Genomic DNA, 20,270 nt, shown 5'->3' with positions numbered 1-20,270 from the left:
GAACGAAGCATGGTGAACATAGCAACCACAAGACATGGGGCTTGGGTTTGGATCCAGACATGATGTTCCATGTGTGCATCAATTGCCAGCCCCACTTCAGCCAGGAATCTTTGCAGCCCTGCCTAAAGTGTCTTTTCACACTTACCTTTCACAATGGCATAGTCACTGTTTTTGTCCACTATTCCAAGGGGTGATTTCGAAGCTGATTGTCTGAACGTTTGGTCATTCATCACTTTTATTAGACAGTGAGGACTTGTCCACACTGGGCTTTACTGTGAGTCTGAGGCTGTTTGAGTCCAAAATATCCGGGCGTCACTCTTATGACGTTGTCCTCAACCCATTCCCCACTTTTTTGTAGATAGAGTTCTGATTTTCTCCATCCTAGAAAATTCTGAAAAACAAAACAAAATCCAAAGTTGGCTGTTGCCTGGCTGCTGGGTGGGCAGCTGCCCTTTGCATCCTCTTCGGTTAAGGTGGCACATCTGTCCTCTGACATGAAGAACTCACATTGGTCAAAGGGAATTGATGTGAAACAGACATCTCCAAAGCCATGCTCATCAACCCCCAGCCCCTCCACACGGGAAGTGGTGTGGGGCTTATATCCATGCCACACAAACGAAAATACTGAGGATCCATTTTGGATTTTTCTGAAATGTCAGGGGTTTAGTTTTTTGCAGTGGGGAATTTATTATTATTATTAATACAGTACATAGTTTCAGAATTGTAGCTGAATGATTATGATGATGTCAGGTGGCAGCTTGCCATTTTTTTAAAGCAACTATATCACTATAAAAGGTGAGTGCAGAAAGGTCCCAGGTGTCATGAACATAGGAGCCAACTCCTAGGGACAGAGGTCCATCCCCCCCTAAAATATTTGAGGGGTCCGGGTTCCCCAAAGTTGATGGACATTGCCATTCAAATGATGTCCGCGTGTTGCCTCTTGTCATCGATTATGTAGCGCGGAGCTTACCTGCCCCCCATATTTTATTCAAATTGGCACCCCCAGGCATGAATATCACAAGTGGCTCGCTGCGTGGGGTGGAGCTACTATGCTAGCTTCACAGCAGGGTGACTATTGTTTACTGGGAAGGATAGAAGAAAGGAAGAGGTGGAGTGGAGGTTGGTGCCTTGCAAATGAACCAGCAGAACTCTTGCCAGGACATTTGCACCACACCCACCTCTCCCCTTCCTTGCACCTCCCTCTCTTCATCCTGGTAAGCTAGCATAGCAGCTCTGCACCCACCAGACACAGCTGGCCAGGCGTGGTATGTTTCACTGGGGACAAAAACGTCCCTGAAACGTGCATCCTCCTTTCTTTTCAGCTGTCATTCTTCCCTTTCACATTCGATCCATTTGGTTTATAGCATAGAAGGCTTGTTGAGACAATTGTTTCCATCATAGTATTTTATGCATGAACTGAACCATTATGTATTTTAGAAATGGAGAACCACATCCAAAGTTAGGATAACTAGAAAGTGTACAAACAAATAAAAAGGCTGGGAAAACAGGCTTTGCAACTCCAGCCAACAACCCACTCTGCCTGTGTTATGAATAGCCTGAGCATTCTCTATTTTTTAAAAAATGTTATTTTATGCAATACCTTCTTGCTGTAAACTATTTGTAAAGGATAACAATGGAACTGGCCAGCTGGCTTCTGATCACAATAACATACTTTACTGGCCCATCAGCAGCATGGCAGATGGCATTTTTTGGGTCAGTTTGTTCCCATGTGAGGTCGCTGAGGACAGCTACCTATTAGGTATAGGAACCTGGACTCAATGGGCCGTAAGTAGTTCGAGTTGACAAGGTAGCATATTGACAGCACGATGCTATATATGCATATACTCACAAATAATTTCCATTGAGTTCAATAGGGCTCACTCCCACTTAAGGGGTACAGAATTATAGACTCGGTGTTTGAAAATGGCCATTTAATAAGAGATTTTTGATTGCTATATACTGGAGAGAAAAACCCTCTACCTTTTAATGAAGAGCATGATTGGTCCACTCCACCAAGAGCTTTGGAATCCAGCAGATAACATTTCATCTAAATTGAGTTATCCAAAATTCTGTAGTAGCCAAATCTATACAAGCCCAAACCCTACTAAGTCATTCAGACTGCTTATGCAATGAATGAAAGAGAAGATGAGAACACTAGGCCCACCATCCCCTCTCACTGCCTACTTCTGAAGTGGGCTTTCTACATATGTCCAAAGTCTTTTCTATGCATGTAGGCTGACCAAATGATTCAGAACCCTGATCTTCCAGCAGAGTACATCTCGTTGGAAGCCTATATGGGAAAGTAGGCTCCCCACTGCAGACATCTGAATCTAACTCATGGAACAGGAGGCTCCAGCTTGGCACCCACAAAAAACAGCGTTCCCACCAGTACCCCCTCTGTTGGCTGAAAAAGGTGTCAGTCAATATCCCTGCACGAATCTGCAATGCACACTTGCCATTTCAGTTCAGTTCCTGTTTGCACTGGCTTGACCTGTTGTACATTCATCAAACACTCTTAAACATGCCCACATTTCATTGGATGCCATGACTGGACGCCCACTCTCCTTACCATCCTGGACAGAATGCAGAGATGTGAAGAGTTAGCTGATGTAGGTACCTTTTTCCACCAGTGGGAAGGCATGCTTGCACCATTTTGTTTTCATTTTTAGATGTGGCAGCCATTTTGTGTTATGCAACATACACAAACAAACAAACAAACAAACAAAGCAGCCATTTTGTGCCTGGCACCCATCACACTTCCTCAAAATTCCAGATGTGCCCATTGCCCCCTAAAAAAGATTGGTCACCCCTGAAATGGGGGTTGATGGTGATGCTGATATGTGGATAGGGGGAAGCTAGCACATTCATCCATGTTTTCCCAAACATAATTCTAACTAGAATGCCTGCAAAAGGCTCCAGTGTCATTCTATAGAAACTGTTTTCTATGTAAGCAGCATGCACAAATACCTCTTTTTCTGGATGGTTAATCCTCAGGCATTCACACATCTGCATTTTGTATTCTGTTTTGATTGTGTTGCATTGCTTTTATGGCTTTGCAGATGCGGATGACTGGTGATTTCATTTGCTTTGAAATTTTAATTAAAATATCTGCCATTTCCAATGGTGCATCACCATTCTCAACTTACCGATCATGATTCCCGGAACAGTGATCCTAACCACGAGCCCTTTGTTTCCCATTCATCCCTTAAAGGAGTTGTAACAGAGGGCAAAAAAACAGTGAAAACAACTCACCAAATCCCTCCATACTCAGTTGAACTTTGGAAGATCAACTTTTACGATAACGCCAATGAAACACACTCCATAGTTTGACAACCCAGATGTACTTATTTTTATTTGACCAACGCAAGGCCTTCCATTAGTCATGCTTCTTTCACTTTGTAAACCAATCCAAAACAATATGGTCAACATTCCAAATGTTGGGAATGTCTTGCCTGCTTGTAAAAAGCGGCTCCATTTCAAAGATGCCAGCATATTTGAGAGGTCTAGCACTTTGATCGAGCAAACAATCCTGTTACGGGTTTGCTTCTTTTCCTGTTGCACTGTTTTGAGACCCTTTAAGGCGCACAAACTGTGACGGCTGAAACAAATAGCAAACACATTAACTTCAATGACAGAAAATAATTTGGAGGCCTTTGTAAGTTACAGTGGAAATGATGTCATGACAGCTGCCAGTCTGTTGACAGCAGGGCTAGAATACTGGGTCCAGTTACTGGGCTGCATCCAGAAATGGCTAGCCCTCTGTGGGACATTTTGACAGATGACCTACCTATGAATCACCTGTCATCCTATGACAGCCTGATTCTTCCTTTGCAACCGCATTAAAGCCATGTCTGCAAGGAAAAATATCTGCCTTTGCAGCCATGGATTAAATGGCCATTTTTCCACCAAGGATTTATTAAGATGAAAATGGCATATACCACAGAGGTGCCCCTAAGAAAGTAATCTGGGCATGTGACACAGAGGCAGAAGGACTTGACTTTCCAGCATTTTCCCAGCAAGTACAAGTAACGGACTGGTCCCATCACCTCCTTGCAAATAGAAGGGGAAGAAATGGAGGCAGTGAGGGATTTTATTTTCTTGGGTTCCATGATCACTGCAGATGGTGACAGCAGTCACAAAATTAAAAGACGCCTGCTTCTTAGGAGAAAAGCAACGAGAAACCTAGACAGCATCTTAAAAAGCAGAGACATCACCTTGCCAACAAAGGTCTGTGTAGTTAAAGCTATGGTTTTCCCAGTAGTAATGTATGGAAGTGAGAGCTGGACCATAAAGAAGATTGATCGCCGAAGAATTGATGCTTTTGAATTATGGTGCTGGAGGGGAGACTCTTGAGAGTCCCATGGACTGCAAGAAGATCAAACCTATTCATTCTTAAGGAAATCAGCCTTGAGCGCTCACTGGAAGGACAGATCATGAAGCTGAGGCTCCAATACTTTGGCCACCTCATGAGAAGAGAAGACTCCCTGGAAAAGACCCTGAGGTTGGGAAAGACAGGGCACAAGGAGAAGGGGATGACAGAGGACGAGATGGTTGGACAGTGTTCTCGAAGCTACCAGCATGAGTTTGACCAAACTGCGGGAGGCAGTGGAAGACAGGAGTGTCTGGCATGCTCTGGTCCATGGGGTCACGAGGAGTTGGACATGACTAAACGACTAAACAACAACAATTAGTAACAGAACTAGGAAAGAGTGCAAAAACAGACAAGAACATTACTTTAATATCCTTTTGCCAAAGAGATCTGATTGGCAAGCTCCCCTGGTAAAATCACTCACTCTGATTGTTCTCCCCACTCTAGTATTTTCAATATATGGCAAAGCCTGAGAAGAAGTCATCAAATTTCCACAGATACACTTTATATAGCAAAAATTTAAACATCCAAAGATCTGAAGCACTTTAGGGGTCTCCACAGTGGCCTGGGTCTCTTTAGAATGATCCTGTTTCCACTAGGCCAAGACCTAAAACTGTCTGAAATGGCTTTGGTTTATTATTTTTTTTGCACTAATAAATTGTCTTTGAGTATTCCCCGCTCTTCTTCAGGAGCAAATGATTCAAGGAGAAGCTCTCCTAAGCAGCAAATCTTATTTTGATGATTTATTAGAAAGTAAACTTATTTATTTCAGCATAAATTACCTATTACCATGGCACGGAAATAAATGGTGACAATTAGCTTATGTCCCACCTTAAACTACATTACGACTGCTGATGCTGATGATATTTCATAGTATGTTAGAGCAGAGATGGGGAATTGGGGGCCCTCCTGGTTTTGTCGGACTGCAACTCACATCATCCCTGACCATTACCCATGGTGACGGAAGCTGATGAGAGTTGATGCCCAACAACATCTGCAGAACCACAGGTTCACCACTTCTGCTTTTGATAAACATCTGAAAATCTGAGCTGCAAACTTGTGCGTTACTAGAAGTAAGAATTCAATCCAAAGGAAAAACTAAAGATGATTACATAAATAACAATTGAAAATAAATTATTTGCACACTTAGCATAATCATTTGCATGTCTACTCAGAAGAAAGTCTCATTGAATTCAGCAGGGCTTATCCCCATGTGAGTCCAGTATTTTGCCCTAGAGTTTTCTGAGAACTCTAATTCTAAACATTTGTATATGTGAAAAGGGGGTCCCTCATAGAACATACATCCTATGAATAATGTAACAATACTCTGAGGAAATAACAGTGAATCTAAAATATTTATCACATTGGATTTTTGATGTGATTTTATTAAATGTAATAAATTTGCTTTTAAATTATTGTATTTCATTTCTGCTTGGTAGGAAGTGATGGATGAAGCATAGAGGTGAGGAGGGACTGTTCCCTAGACAATATATATATATATTTATTGCAATTATTATTTTTAGCTAGAAAAAAGAATGTTTGTATTTTGCGCTCCCAGGGGTGTTCCTTTCGTTTGCTTGTTTCATGAAAAAAAGAACATTTTCTCAGGGCTCCCAATTATCTCCAACTTGTGTTTCCATTTTTTTAAAAAAAAATCCATGTAATAAGGGATCCTCAACAGAAATCGGGAGGAAATGTAATTGGGTTTAGCTTTAATTTAAATGGCAAAATGCATACTCAGGAAATGGGTTTGTAAGAATGTGTTGCCCATACAGTGACTTGAAGCTGAATATATCTAGGGCTACATTCAAACCACACATTTAAAGAACTAGTATTTGACTATAAACAGTCATGGCTTCCCCCAAAGAACTCTAGGAACTGTAGTTTGTTAAGGGTGCTGAAAGCTGTTAGATGACCCCTATTCCCCTCCGAGAGCTACAATTCCCAGAGTTCCTTGGGAAGAGGGATTGACTGAGATAGCTCAGTCAGCAGAGAATCAGACTCTTAATCTCAAGGTTGTGGGTTTGAGCCTAGATGACTCCCTGTGGTCCCTTTCAACTCTACAATTCTATGATTCTGTGACTGTTAAAGCACTCTGGGAATTGTAGCTCTTGGGGGGAATAAGGGTCTCCTAGCAACTCTTTGGAGTACATCTTGGTACTTTTTTTGTTTTTTTGTTGGAGCACTGTATTTCAAAATCCAGAGGAGCGCTGATGCTGTGAGATAGCTGCATTCCAGCTCATTCATTGTTTCGGAAAGTTCAAATTAGCTAGGTTATTGCCTAGAAATGTGAATCTGATTTCTCCCTCATCCTTATGCTATAGTGATGAGCACAGTCATAGCTGTCAACATCAGCCATGTCTCTGGTTGTGGATCCTTCCAGGCACACACAGAAAAAGATGAAGGATTGATGCCATCATATTTATATGGTTCAGGACATCTAGATGAAATATTCCTCCCTCTGCCCATTTACATTTCGACTCTTACCCAACTAAAAAATCCCCAACTGGGATGTCATCACCACAGCCCATTGTCCGCACAACTATAATGTATTTCCTGCCAGGGAACATTCCTGCCGAGCCTTAGAAAGCTCTCCTAGTCTCTCACCTTATTCAGTGTTACACAGCTTGCAAGCATATTCTCCAGCAAATGGCAACACATCAGGACTCCAGATGAAATTATTTCAAGGCTGACATTTATAGCTCAGTATTAATTCAGAGGCACAGCATGCAGCGATAGTCAGATTAACGACAGTGACCATTGTTTTGAGGTACACAGACCATCAATTTTCATTTCCACCTTCTCTTGAGCATTTCTCTTCCTAAGTAACAATTGATTGTCTTTTTTTCTTTTGCTGTTGCTAGCAGCCACCAACAGAGTAAATCTGACTCGGAGGCCATGGCGATTTATTGTATTGTTTTAATTCAAGGGTAGCCTGCACTGCCACTATTTTGGAGTACAAATTCCATCATTGGCCATGCTGGCTAAGACTGATGGGAGTTGCAGCCCACAACATCTGCAGGACAGCAGGTTGTCTACCCAGTTTAGTGTATGCTAATCCAATGCAAGCAGTGTTTGTTTAAGCAGCAGAAACTCACAGGGAAATAGCACTTGTATGGCAACCATGGAAAGCAACCATTCCCAGCATAGTGGCCCCCAGGCGATTTAAGTACAGCTTTAATAATATCATTATTAAAATGGGATTACAGTATTGTCCCACTGTACAGAGATCCATTAGTCTAATCACTATACTGGACTATAGTGGTGTTCTTGCAAATTGCATCCCTGATCTGGACCTTGTGCAGAAAAGAAACGAATGAGTTTTCTACTCATCAGTTTGCTACTCTCTAATGTGCCGCTGGACATATCGCTGGGATAAGACCATTGACTTACTCTTCTGCAGAATATGGTTTGCTAAGAGTTGGTGCAACTGGTTCTATGAGTGAAACTCATTAGCATACAGTTTTAAAAATCTAAAATATGAGACTTTATGAAGCACGGCAATTTCAGTAAGTCTTATACTGTTAATAGGTTGGTTTCAACCACAGCACCACCCGCATCCTTTACCCTTTTACCTATGAGTCTTTAGTCATTATTAGGCCATAACAAGTCATGGCTATCTAAAGGTATATGCCCCTGCCATACATTTTCAAGATACAGTGGTACCTCAGGTTAAGAACTTAATTTGTCCTGGAGGACTGTTCTTAACCTGAAACTCTTCTTAACCTGAGGTACCACCTTAGCTAATGGGGCCTCCCACTGCCGCCGGAGCACGATTTCTGTTCTCATCCTGAAGCAAAGTTCTTAATCCGAGGTACTATTTCTGGGTTAGCGGAGTCTGTAACCTGAAGCATCTGTAACCTGAGGTACCACTGTATATATTTTTTAATAACAAGAACATAAGATGAGCTCTCAAAGGGCCAATCTAGCCCAGTATCCTGTTCTCACAGTGGCCAAGAAGACCTTTGTGGGAAGCCTGCAAGCAGGATCTGACCACAACAGCACTCTCCCCATTTGTGATTCCCAGCAATATGTATTCAGAGGCATGCCTCCTCCAATCCTGGAGATAGTTAATCGCCACTGGTAGCTTTCTCCTCTATGAATTTGTATAGCTTAAAGCTATCACTACATCATATGGTAGCAACACCCATGATTTAACAATGTGCAGTGTGAAGAAGTGGCTCCTTTCGTCTCTCCTGGATCTTCCAACATTCTGGTCTGTTGAATGGCCCCCGGTTCTAATTCAACCCCATTGCATGGAACCGTCTTAGCCCTTCTCTAAGGAATCGGGCAGGGCCCAAGCCCAATACATTTTGGCACCTGAGGCAAACCACAAAACGGACTTCCGGGTTAGCGCCATCGCCTAATGGCGGATTCCCTCCGAGCTCCGGAGGGAATCGGCTCAGCAGGGGTCGGGTTCTGCTGCGGCGACGACGCGGGGACCCTCAGAAACCACAGGCGTTGAAGCCTGTGGACCTGGTGACTCGGCGGGCACCATTTGCGCCCCCCGACCCGCAAAGGAGCCTTTTTAAAGGCTCTGGAACGGGGGACGGAGAGCGGCGCGGTGCTGTGAGTCGACTGCTTCCCCTGCTGAGTGAAGCCGCATGCCATGGACGGAGAGCGCTGACTTCTTTCTCTGAACATTTGGATTAAAAGCAACAACCCGTGAGTAACACGGAAATTGGACTTAAAAGGGAAATTTTCTTTGGGAATTAGGCACGACCGGGTAAGGTGTAAAGAGGAAGTCTGCCTACCCGCCTTGTAAACATCGTAAAGCAAGGATTTTATTACTAAGGTTGTGAGAATACCTTTCTTCTTTGTGGAGAAAAGCAATTAACTCTATGTTGGGGCAATTTAAGTGATTGTGCTGGAGGATAAGAGCTAACATTGAGAACGGAATTCACCCCTCCCCCAAGACCCGGGAGCGATCGGTGGGAGAGCCTGCGGAAGAGACATAAAGACTTTGACAGCTGTCAAATTAGCTGTCAAAGTTGGGAAAAAAGGAGAACTTTGTTTCTGCTATCTTTGCTGGTTATATTCATTACAATTTGGTAACAAATTGTTAAAAATAAAGAAGAAAAGGCTAATTTGACTTTTGGGTTGTAACTGGAAGATATTAAGAAACTAGAATCCCTCTAGAGGGGGTTTAGGACATTACAAAAATGGCTGTAAGTGGAAAAATACTGGCTGAACTGGAGAAGACTTTTTTTCTCTTGGGAAAGTTGCAGGAGCAGAGTGATGTATTGGCAACAAATGTGATAAGACTGAATGGAACAGTAAATAAAGTTGCTGAGCCTGGGAGGGACTTGACTCAAGTTTTTGCAGTTGAAAAGGAAAGTTTTGCAGTGGACTTAAAAAAATTTGCAGCTGAATATGAAAAGAAATTTGAGAAATCCGAGAATGTGATGAAAGAGGAACATGATGATTCGAAGGAAAAAGAAGGAGGAGCTATAATGTCACAGATGATTGAGGAGAGCCAGAGGCCGGTTAAGATGGATATAAAGGAAAATAAGACCAGGATGATGAAAATTTGGTTTGAATTGAAGAATGGAGAATGGAGAGATCTCCCTATGTGGAGATCTGAAGACCTATGGAATACAAACTTGGCTAAAGTGGAAACTGGAGCTTTTGGGACATTTGGACTTAAGAGAAGTAGGAAACAAGATTTTGGCTCCATTTTTAAATACGGAGGCCTGGCTGGAAGAAACATGGACCTTATTGGGACAGAGCTCCTTCGAGATTCGGAGTTTAATATAAAGGACTATCAAAAAAACCGGCAGAGAGGAATTGAGAGAGAATTGAGAGCCTCGGATGTGAGGTCGCCAGGCTGACTGCAGATGGACTGATGGACTTTTTGTTGGGGTTCGAAACCGGGAAAGGGGGTGGTGGGGCTTTGGGAATCCAAAGGGTGTATAACTATATTCTGTTTTAATTAATTTGGTTTTGCCACTAACATAAAAACGGGGATTTCGGGGAAGGGAATTGGGGCCGACCTTAGAAAAAGACTTTTAAGAATAAGTATTGACGTATAAAGATTGAGGTTTATAAGTTAAAATTGGTTAATTAAATTGAGGGGGTGAACCTAGAAAAAGATTTTGAAGAATAAGTATTGACGTATAAAGATTGAGGTTTATACGTTAAAATTGGTTAACGAAACTGAATTAGAGAAAACAAGGTAAAGTTTGGGGACAAGAACTTGCTGAGCTAAAAATTGGAACTGGAATACAAGAAGGGGAGGTGCGGGGAAGTCACGGAAATTGGTCATAGACAGTAAGAAATGTAAGTTGTATGTATTGTCTTTTTTTTAATGTTTTGTAATTTTTTTTTGAAAATTTCAATAAACATCTTAAAAAAAAACAAACCACAAAACGGTGCCTCCCTCCTCACCAGGGAAGAAGGGTGTGAAGAAGGGGAAGAAGAAGAAGAAGAAGAAGAAGAAGAAGAAGAAGAGGAAGAAGAATGGGGGTTTGGATTTGATATCCCGCTTTATCACTACCCGAAGGAGTCTCAAAGCGGCTAACAATCTCCTTTCCCTTCCTCCCCCACAACAAACACTCTGTGAGGTGAGTGGGGCTGAGAGACTTCAGAGAAGTGTGACTAGCCCAAGGTCACCCAGCAGCTGCATGTGGAGGAGCGGGGAAGCGAACCCAATTCACCAGATTATGAGTCCACCGCTCTTAACCACTATACCACACTGGCTCTATATTAAGTGAGTGAAGATCTATAGCAAGAACAAGGGAGGTGAAATAAAGTTTTACATTGGAACCTGCTGCCCCTATGGATCATGCTGTCCGAAGTGGTCACCCCACCTTGCCTCATGGGTGGGCCGACCCTGGAATCAGGCACCTCCTGTGGAGCCGTACCTCATACAGATGTGTAGAATTACACGTGTTTCTATTTCAGGACTGCATTGTCGATATATACCTAGAGGTTATTTTCCACTCCATAGCACGTCTGAAAATAACTTTGCTTGGGCTTTAACTCACAGGCTTTCCCCCAATCCCGCTCCCTCCTGTTTTTGCTCAGAATAAATGCCGTTATTCTTACTTTTTAAAGGAGATAGGATAACGTGTAACTGAGTAAAAATATTGATTTTTTTTTTAAAAAATGTAAAGCAAGAAAGGAGAGAGAAAGAAATAGGAAAGCCATTTGAGATGAATGCTCCTTTTCACAGTTCACACACATGATTGAACTTGGCAGTGAAACTGCTCTTAATTCAATCCATCTGCCCACTGCCCACTGCGTTGCTCAGGGCCAGCATTCAGAGGGAACAGAATAGAAACTGTACCTTCAATCCGCAAGAAAAGTGAGAGCCTCAGATTCATTCCTCAGTGAATCACCGGGTCTGTGCTAGGTACGCAAATAACTTCAACTTCTCCATGTTTTAAATGTCTCCATGCCTCTCCTATGCAGTATGCAGTAGCTGCAGATTCCAGAAAGTCATAACAATACAGCATCATGACTTTATAACAAGAACATGCAAATATTAACAAAATTGTTAAGTGCTACACATTGGATTTACACCTGAATAACAAACCCAGTTGATATCATTCAGGCTGCACTAAAGGAAAAAAGGCACAGGAGTCCAGATCTTGCGGCCAAAGAGAAAACAAACCTTACCTTTGCTACACCCTATATGATACTATCACTCTAGTTCCTAGCATTATCTGGGAGCAATGAAAAGCTTGCATTAATTTAGGCGAACACTAATGGTAGTTTTCTATACTTTCCATGGGTTTATGGTGCAATCGTGACTCTCCCCCTTATCTAAAATTGGTCGATTTAACTTCAGTCCTATACACCCTAGCCTGGGGTTAAGTACTATTGGAGTCAGTGGGATTTCCAAAATTCTGATATAGGATTTTTGTGTTATTCTAGTAGCCTCCAATCATTTCAGAGCCCACATTTAACCCCCAACTTGTATCTTGGAGCCAACTTTTTCTTTAAAAAAATCTTCTCACTTTCCATGATTTTTTTTGCCCCCTCCCCAGCCTTGTCTTCTCTTAAAATGTTTGTTTGTTTGTTTCACACCTGGGTATTGGACTGTCAAAATAACATCCAGAGGTGTTTTTGCTGAAAACCTGGATGTATGGCAACCAGGGCAATTGTTTAAGAAAAATGCTGTAAAAATCACCCCCCCAAAAAAAGCCCAAAGACTTAAAAAAGCTCAACAACTTTGCACAGATTTTCACTTTTGTGAATTTGGTAACTCTACACCACACATAATTTTATACACCTCTAACATGTCCTCTCTTACTTGCATTTTTTCAAAACTTAAAAACCCCCAAATGTTTGTGGTTGGGCTGCTACTGCTAGTGCACTTGAAGACAAGTTACAGCCTGATCAAATAATGTAAGGATATTTGGCTATATCCAACTAATCATACTCACCACAGACTCATTAAAATCAATGGCCTTAAATTAATTGTGACAAATTAAAGTCCACTGATTGCAACAGATCTGTCTTCGATACAGGCCAATGGATTTAAGTATAGAAATTTTGATAAATATAAATCGGCATATGGTGTTTTAAGAAGCGTGGAGTCATAGAATTATTCCGCAGCATTACAAAGGTGATGGGGAAGAACTGCACTTTGATTCCTTCCTGATTAAAAGGGTTCGGACAATTAAAAGAGGGAAATCAGACACAGTTCAGGGAATGAGAGTCAAGTGAACAAAATACAGCTAGGATTTAGAGCTTTGGCTTCAGAAGCTAAAGCCACATTGGACTGAACTTAAATGTTGAGCATCTCTTTTATTTTTTGCATTATTTCAATGGCACATAAGTTTGATTTATGTGCAAGATTTTTCTAACAAGTAGCGTAGTTCGTGAACTGCAAGAAACACCCATGTGTTCCCAGATTTTAAAAGAGAACACAGCTCCCCTTATGTGATGGGTGGAGGCAAACTCTCTTATTTTGTGTAGTGCACTCAAGCAAGGTCAGAAACAGCAGGTTCACTTCGCTTTTATTTGCTGCACATGAATACAGAATTGTGCTTTGTAATTTTCTGTATCTCATGGGGTGGGGCAGAGAACAGGCTTTCTCAGTACACGCCGAGAGCCCAGGGGGATCGGAGGCATGCTGAGACAGAATATTCATTATAAATTTATATAACTGTATTTTAAAATTTGTATGCCGCCCTTCTTCCAAAGACCACAGGGCAGGTCACAACATAAAAATACGAAAGGAAATAATCAAACAAAAACAAGCCAATTCATTCTGCTTCCTGGCAATCTCTGTGAAGAAATAGGTGATGCTTGGGAACTGTTGTTTAACATCAGTTGTTGATAAAGATCTCAAGTGTCACGAGTCCTTCCTAGATGCCTGATAAGAATTAAAAATGGTGGCACAGTGGGCATTTTTCTAGCCTGGTCAGCCTGACCATGATAACTGCAGAAACTGGACATTGGCTTTAATATTACTGATGCTTAATGAGAGAGTTAAACACATGATCAACACTTCTTTTTAAATCAATAGAACTTATAAATACAGTTGTACCTTGGAAGTCTAATGGAATACGTTCCGGAAGTCTGTTCAATTTCCAAAACGTTAGAAAACCAAAGTGCGGCTTCTGATTGGCTGCAGGAAGCTCTTGCAGCCAATCAGAAGCAGTGGAAGCCCCATCGGACATTCGGCTTCCAAAAGAACATTTGAAAACCAGAACACTCACTTCCGGGTTTCAATTGTTCTGAGCCAATTTGTTCGGGAGCCAAGGCATTCGAGATCCAAGGTACAACTGTACGTAACTTTGGAGGAATGATGCACAAAATGATAATTTGTTTTGTCTTGAATCAGGACCCAGGAAGATATTCAATCCCCTGGGGAAGAGAGGCGGAGTTAAATGTTTAGGGAAGCTTTTAATGTTTGATGTATTACGGTATTTTAATATTTTGTTGGAAGCTGCCCAGAGTGGCTGGGGAAGCCCAGCCAGATGGGCAGGGTATAAATAAATTATTATTATTATTATTATTATTATTATTATTATTATTATTATTATTAAATGAAAGAAGAATAAGAGTTTGGATTTGATATCCCGCTTTATCACTACCCGAAGGAGTCTCAAAGAGGCTAACATTCTCCTTTCCCTTCCTCCCCCACAACAAACACTTTGTGAAGTGAGTGGGGCTGAGAGACTTCAAAGAAGTGTGACTGGCCTAAGGTCACTCAGCAGCTGCATGTGGAGGAGCGGAGACGCGAACCCGGTTCACCAGATCACGAGTCTACTGCTCTTAACCACTACACCACACTGGAGTAGACTGGCAACCTAAGTAATATGTTATACATTACATCATGTGATACCTCTTCTGCCAAAGTTGGACAAAAGTTTTCTGCATTGCAGGACATTAAATTAGATGACCCTCGTGGTCCCTTACAACTCTATGATTATAAGATTAGCTTCGATGAATGAAGGCTTTATTCGTTTTTCTTAACTGGTTACATGGGGTGTGAGGTTTGATTAATGACTGCGAGATTGAATAATCTAATGATTCAACCATGATTCATTGCCATTTTATTTAGTTCATGTTCACACACCCCAACATCATTATTAGATTCCTGCAACATAAATAAATGTATGAGGTAGTCTCAGAAATATTAATATTATATAAGAACACTCAATACTGAAATCAATCCAAGAACAAAAAATATTTCTGTTAAGAGACTACAAGGTCAAGTGCCAAGTGTCACTTTAATTTCTCAAGGGCTGCTGAATCAGAATTACTTCTTAGTAATCCACATGTAGACTTTTCACACTTTAAAAAACCACCCTCTTTTATTATTTAGGGAATCAAAAATTAATTTAAGATACATTCATCAGATTAACTCTTCCTTCTAACTAGAACTGGTGTTCTCTCAAGCATAGATTTGCTGAGACTGAAGCTACAATCCTATACCCACTTAACTGAACTCAATGGGACAGACTTCTGAATAGACATAGGATCGCACTATTAGAGAACAGAATGCGCATTTGTATTGCATCCCCCACTGTGATGGGCAGGCAGAGTCATCTGCTAGGATTCTCTGCACATTCCTACTGAGAAACCTTGGGTCTGTCACTATCTCTTAGCCTAAGGTACCTCACAGGACTGTTGGGAAGAAAAGTGTGTGTGTGTGTGTCAGAGAGAGGGGGGGACGAGAACTAAGTAAACCCCCTGCCCCCAATTTCCTGGTACAGTGGGATAACAAGTTGCATGAAAAATGCCCTTTTTATTGCATAAAGGAGCTCTGAGATTGCAACTGTAACTGTCTGCCTTTAAAAAAAAAAACCTTTACAGTGGTACCTCTGGTTACAAACTTAATTCGTTCCAGAGGTCCGTTCTTAACCTGAAACTGTTCTTAACCTGAAGCACCACTTTAGCTAATGGGGCCTCCTGCTGCCGCTGTGCCACCACTGCATGATTTCTGTTCTCATCCTGAAGCAAAGTTCTTAACCTGAAGCACTATTTCTGGGTTAGCGGAGTCTGTAACCTGAAGCGTATGTAACCTGAAGCGTATGTAACCTAAGGTACCACTGTATTCAAAGATGTCTGCAGTATTTGTATTGTCAACATGCAGAGCTGGGAGCAAGCCCTGCTGTCGCACAGCCTCCCACATTCCTTGTGTCAGGAGTGAGCTATGTGCTTTGCCTAATTTCACGCGGGTGGCAAGGATGCAAAATAGGAGGGAAAGTGGAGGGAGGGAGAGAGAGAGAGAGAGAAATGACAAGAGAGATAAGAGGGGACCCATTCCGTTTTGCTGATGGTCCCTCCCACTTTTGGCTCCACCCATTTTCCCTAGCTCCAGTCCTGCCCCCATCTGGCATGCATCCCCTGACAATACCCCAAAGGAATGAGGCCCTCTACAGATAAAAGACCCCCACCCCTGTGCTATGCAAATCCTTTACTATGTGTCAGAGCTTCCATATGTAGATTCCTGCATTAGTAGCTCTTACTCTCAACAATCCATTAAATATAGGGAGAATGGAGTGGATCGTGGTTCTGCTTCATCTCCCTCCATATGTTGTGAGACTATAATTCACTACCATCCATTGGACCTATTGACTAATGGGAGATGTAGTCCAGCAATATCTGTGGGAGGGGGAGGCGTTTCTATGTTGGCTACGCCTCTCCCAAAAGATCGGTTCTATTCAGAACTCAAAACCTCTTAGCCATGGGTAGGCAAATTAAGGCCCAGGGGCCAGATCCGGCCCAATTGCCTTCTAAATCTGACCTGCGGATGGTCCAGGAATCAGCATGTTTTCACATGAGTAGAATGTCTGCTTTTATTTAAAATGCATCTCCGGGTTATTTCTGGGGCCTGCCTGGTGTTTTTACATGAATAGAATGTGCGCTTTTATTTAAAATGCATCTCTGAGTTATTTGTGGGGCATAGGAATTCGTTCATTCCCCCCCCCCCATAATAACCCGGCCCCCCACAAGGTCTGAAAGACAGTGGATCAGCTGAAAAAGGTTTGCTGACCCCTAATCTTAGCTATCTGAGCGGCTGTGAATGGAATGACACTTGGGGTGGGAATTTGGTCGACCAACAGTTGGAAGAAGATGGGGGTGGATGGGATTCAGGAGCTGCTTAGTTCTTCCTAACCACGTGCACCCAGACTTCAGCTGAACGTGAATTTGTTTCTGTTGCTCGTCCAACAAGCACTCTGTCCGTTGTTAACCCTGGGCGACTGTCAGCGAAACCCATGCTTAAAAGGTTTGAACATCTACCCTGATTTCTACACCTTCGCAGCACTGTTGGCACAGTACGGCTGTGACAAGTGGATTTACAATTGTTCTATTAGAAGATGGATTTGCAATTGCTCTATTAGAAGGTATCACCCAGCAGGCAATTCCCCACTTTTCACCAGCAATCTGAAACATCTCCAGTAAGTACCATTATTGTCCATCTTCTGTGCTTATTGGAAACATGGAAAATAGGCGAGGAAAACTTTTCACAGCACTCATTATCTTGTATCATTATTTCTTCTGCTGCCCCAGGCCTCTTAAATAAATGTTTGGTGCATAGGGCTATTTATTCTATTGTCAGTGATTAATGTGCCTGCTTGATTTAATTTGGTATGCATTTTGTAGTAGCCATTGTATGTCTTCAGACTTATTTAATAAGGACGGTCTCTCTTTTTTCCAAAATCTTAAGCATCTCTTTTCCTATCTAATTGAAAATGTTCATGCTTTTTGTTGAGTAAGTATTTTATGAATACAAGTCTATGTATAATCAACCGTTTGGTTGTCTGTTTCCATGCTTATATCATACTGTAGTGGCAGGGGGAGACATCAAAACATTAGGCTGCAAAGTCTGTTAGAAAGAAGATGAAAAATATGGGGAGCTCTTGATTCCCCCCCCCCTTTTCACTATTTCCTCACTGCTTTTTGCATGGATATAACAAATTAATATAAATCTTGGCATGTGAAACCCCTATCCAAAGAACAGTGAATACATTGGCAAAAGCAGAACACACAGAAGTAGTTCTTCACACAATGTGTAGTTGAACTGTGGAATTCACTTCCATGAGATGAATGATGACCACCAACTTAGATGGCTTGAAATGAGGATGAGACAAACTCATGGAGAATAAATGGCTACTAGCAATGATGGCTACATTCTACTTCCACTGCATACCCCTCAACTGTCCCAATAAAATTGGGACATCCCCCATTTTTGTGTGACAGCACAGAACTCATAAACACATACATGTCCCAGTTTTTTGCCTCAATGTGTTGGTGTCAGGCTTCAGGGAATCGTATCCTTCCCCGTGGCAGTAATTAAGCAGGTCAAATGAAAGGAGCATTCTTAGCAGATACTTTCTTTAATAATCACAGCAAGAAACAAAGGAATGCATATCTCTCTAAAAATGGTGCTGCTTCCAGTTAAGGTTCACTCCTTCCATCCCCATTGATCTACGTCACTCCTATGTTGGGTAATCTGAGCTTGTTGCCGCTGCACTTTCTGTTCTATCACTCTCAGAACCCGTCTAGTCCTAGGCGAAGGGGGCCCAAGAACACTGAATCTGCCAGCTGTCCCTCTCTTGGTGTTTCCTTTTCTAGCTGTTCCTCACCCAGTATTTCCCAGCTTTTCCCCTCTGGACTATGCCCCTCTGCAAACCACTGTTCTAAATCAATACTGTCCTCCTGCCCTTGGGAAGGTTCAGGAGAAGAGGATGTGTGTGGCTCCCACTATTCCTCCTCAGTCCAGCACCTGACATCTGGAGGGTATCCCAGATGCATCCCGCTCGCTGTCCTGGCTTCCTCTTTAGCCACAGGCAACCTCTTCCTGTCCGGGAGAGGTTGCGCGCGGCTAAGGCTCCCCCAAGAGCCGTGCTCCCTTTAAAGAAGGGTCGGAGAGTGTGTGCGGCTCTTTAAAGGGAGCGCTGACAGAGCCTCCCGCCTGCATTCACTCCATAAGACACACACACACATTTCCCCTTACTTTTTAGGAGGGGAAAAGTGTGTCTTATAGAGCAAAAATTCGGTACTTACGTAAAATATTAAAACTTGAGTACCAGTTTTAATTCTCGCCCACCTCTTGTAGCCACGTCCCCAGGATGTCGGAAAATCTTAGCACCAGATGATCATGTGAAGCTTCTCTTTCACTAGCCGCAAATGTAAGTGGGGACCAGGCTTCTGTCTCTTCCTGTCTGCTGTGGCTCCATGAAGTAAAAAGTCCTCATGGGGAAGGCAACAGACCTTATCCCAGTATGAGATGGCAACAGACTTTCTCCCAGCCCAGTGCTACTTTTCCATGCTGGAACTCACCATGAACACCTTCTTTGTTCTCATATAATGGCAATGGCGCCCACCTGAGAGAGGACAGAACTGAGTTCCAGTGAGTTCAAGCTGGGAAAAAGCCCCTTTATTGATCTGCAGGAGGTCTGATGGAATGAACCTCCTCGTTCTCCCAGTATAAATGGCTGCCAGGAAAACCTTGCACCAAGTTATTCTTTTTCTTGAATGTGGATGAGGACTGTTGGGAGAGTTTTGTATGCCAGACACTATGACCATCGAGACAGGCATGCTCACTATTTCCCATTAGCTTCCCATGGGGTGTTTTCTTCCTCGTATCATATCGAAATGCGAAGTTGAAATTAATGTGCATTAATGTTTTTTGAATAGAAAGACAGCAGGAGATCAGAAAATGTCATTTTTCATCTGGTACATAACGGAGCCACTTACAGCAATCATTCCATCATTTCATGCATTTTGTTCTTCTCTAGAGGACCTATTGCTTTCCTTTATTAAAAAAGGTCAAAGCATTTTTTTTAAAAAAATCCTTAGACAAAAATATGAAATAGCTACTATTGCTTAAGAGCCTGTGACTTTGACCACCAACATACATGCACAGGGAATGGCATAATGTTGTTGTCCACATTCTAATTAATAGCCTTCTTATTATCAGCGTTTTTTTGTAATTAGCACTTGTTAGTCACTTCATACAAAAATGAAATGTGTCAAGGCAACTTGGCAACAAAATAAAATATGAACAGAAAAGAAGCAAGCAAAAGTCCAAATTAAAATGTGGAGCTGGACTATAGCATGCAAGAACACTTTGAAACCATCACTTCTTTAACTCTTTCATGAAGATTTCACAAAATTTGCTGCTCAAGGGTTTGGTTCGGGAGAAAAAATATGTATCAAAAGAAGAAGTTATGGGTGTCAAGATCCAAGTTTGGGGCAAGTACTTTTTGGTAAGATAACTCCAGCAGAAAACTAAAGTCACACAATATGCAGCAAAGTAAAGCATGGAAATTTAGCTTGTTAGGCCTTTAAAATATGCCCTGTTGGACAGAGTGGGGTGGCTGCCTTATTCAGCATGAAAAGGCAAACAAGGTGTTTGTTATTCAGTTTATTATTGTTGCATTTTAACTGCCAGGGAAGCATGTTTGTGTGTTGCTGTTGTTTCTTGGAGCAG

The sequence above is a fragment of the Podarcis raffonei genome, chromosome 10 (assembly GCF_027172205.1).
Source record: "Podarcis raffonei isolate rPodRaf1 chromosome 10, rPodRaf1.pri, whole genome shotgun sequence".
Lineage (NCBI taxonomy): Eukaryota > Metazoa > Chordata > Lepidosauria > Squamata > Lacertidae > Podarcis > Podarcis raffonei.
The sequence above is the reverse complement of the archived record's forward strand: the minus strand, read 5'-3'. Positions refer to the sequence as shown.